Genomic DNA, 1551 nt, shown 5'->3' with positions numbered 1-1551 from the left:
CCAAAGACAGCCACACACAGCACGGCCAGGTGCCCCGGGGTAGGGTGATGGTGCGCCAGGCTTTTTTAAAGCCTGCTGCTGCCGCCACCACATCCGGGGCGCGTCGGCCACCCGGCCCTCCCGAAACCAGCATGAGGTGGGGAGCTGGGGAAACCAGGACGCGTCGGCAATGAGCTTGCGCGCCAGATCCAAGGATCCAGCGACGGTGCTGATCGGGGCCTGACCTTAGGGGGATGAAGAGAATGGGGTCCCTGCGACAGCCCCAGCCACGCACCTGGGAGTGAACCCCGGGGAGACTGATGTACAAGCGACCCTCAGACAGGCGTAGTCCCGGGAAAAACCCAGGGCCACCTGGTGCGTTCGAAGTGTTGATCAATGTGTCCTGCAATTCACACTAATTCTCGCAGCTAGCTGCGTTCTTCATCGATGCACGAGTCGAGTGATCCACCGCCAAGAGCCACGGGCAACTTTTTTTGTCCTAGACGTCGGCCTGACCCTGCCGGTGCAGGAGAGGTTGGGGAAGGCAGCGCTGGCTATGGCAGGACAGCCCAGCTCCCTGTCTAGCTCGGCCGAAACCATTGTGGTTTAAAAAAAAAATAATAATAATAATAATCCAGGTGCTCAGCCTGACCGCCAGCTGCAGCAGCACAGTGCTTCCCAGGGGGATGGAGGTAGGCCGCTCCGCCACCTGCCCACATGGCCCGATCCACTCATCCTTCCCCGACCCCTTCCGCTTCCCTTTTGGGAGGGGGGCTGGGAGATGGACAACGAGGCAGGCCAGAGACAGCACAGACAGGGGGTCGGGTGGGACCACTAGAGTCTTCAAACCCCAGCCCGGCCGCATAGGACCCAGCTCCAGGTACCTGGGCAAGAGGGAAGGTCACCCACTGTGCCAGCGGGCCTGACCATTGCTCACACACACATGTGGGCGGCTGGAACCTTGGCGCCCACCGTCAAGTGAGCCAGCTGCACCATGGCTCATGCCTGCCTTGCCCGGGTGCCGGTCTGCCTGGGGAGGCACCCCTCGAGAGCAGTCAGGTTTCCCTCGGCTCCCGGCTGCCCCCAGTCAGGGCTTCCCTGGTGACGGGGGTGTGCCCACCAATGCCCAGCCGCTGGCAGGTCCGAGAGAGGAGTGTGCGCCCCCGGCCAGCGCAGATGCGGGCTCAGTGAGGAGAGGGGGCTGGTTGACCACGCGCACCGGACCGCTCTGCGAGTGGTGCCCCGGGCTGTGGGTGTGCACGTCTGGGATGCAACCGAGGTCGGGCCCACGGCTCTCCCTCCCGCTGCTCCGCTGTTAATGATCCTTTATGCCCCCACCCACAAGCAGAAACCATTCCCACTCAAATGCCCCATTTCTCCTTCCAAACACGTTCCAGATTCAAATGCCACCTCCCTCCTGACCTACATGCCACCATCCCTTCATCCGAACCCACACAAAGACACCAACATCCGTCCCTCCATACCTACACCAAGATGCTCCATCCCTCAGAGCCACACCCATATGCTTCATCTCTACCTCCACACTCAGATGGCGCCATTCGCCCTCTCTCT

The 1551-nt window shown here is 61.9% G+C and overlaps 1 non-coding gene across 1 annotated transcript; it reads right to left on the bottom strand.

Moving 5' to 3' along the window:
- Positions 1-308: 308 nt before the first annotated feature.
- LOC138459964 (5.8S ribosomal RNA) lies at positions 309-459 on the bottom strand. The gene has a single exon (XR_011262742.1). It is a non-coding gene; the product is annotated as a 5.8S ribosomal RNA (ribosomal RNA).
- Between the last annotated feature and the right edge of the window lie 1092 nt (positions 460-1551).

The sequence above is a fragment of the Ambystoma mexicanum genome, chromosome 4p (genome assembly GCF_040938575.1).
Source record: "Ambystoma mexicanum isolate Mex_15411 chromosome 4p, UKY_AmexF1_1, whole genome shotgun sequence".
NCBI classification, from domain to species: domain Eukaryota; kingdom Metazoa; phylum Chordata; class Amphibia; order Caudata; family Ambystomatidae; genus Ambystoma; species Ambystoma mexicanum.
Note: the sequence above shows the minus strand (reverse complement) of the source record. Positions and strands in the feature narration are given on the sequence as shown.